This window comes from Otolemur garnettii, unplaced genomic scaffold (assembly GCF_000181295.1).
Source record: "Otolemur garnettii isolate 467f Iridium unplaced genomic scaffold, OtoGar3 scaffold00115, whole genome shotgun sequence".
Taxonomy (NCBI): domain Eukaryota; kingdom Metazoa; phylum Chordata; class Mammalia; order Primates; family Galagidae; genus Otolemur; species Otolemur garnettii.
Genome location: NW_003852510.1, coordinates 5,541,197 through 5,541,462, shown reverse-complemented (window position 1 = coordinate 5,541,462; position 266 = coordinate 5,541,197).

Below are 266 nucleotides of genomic sequence, written 5' to 3'. Positions count from 1 at the left end.
GTTGTTTGGCGGGTCCGGGCTGGGGATTCGAACCCGCCACCTTAGGTGTACGTGGCTGGCGCCTTAGCCGGTTGAGCTATAGGCGCCGAGCCGAGAAAACTTTTAAGATAGATCTTTTGGTATTAGGGTAAGAAAGAAAGTTAGTGCCACTTAGTGACCTTTTTTTTTTTTTTTTGAGACAGAGTCTCAGTTTGTTGCCCTCTATAGAGTCCTGTGGTTTCACAGCTCACAACAACCTCAAACTCTCGGGTTTAAGTGATTCTCTT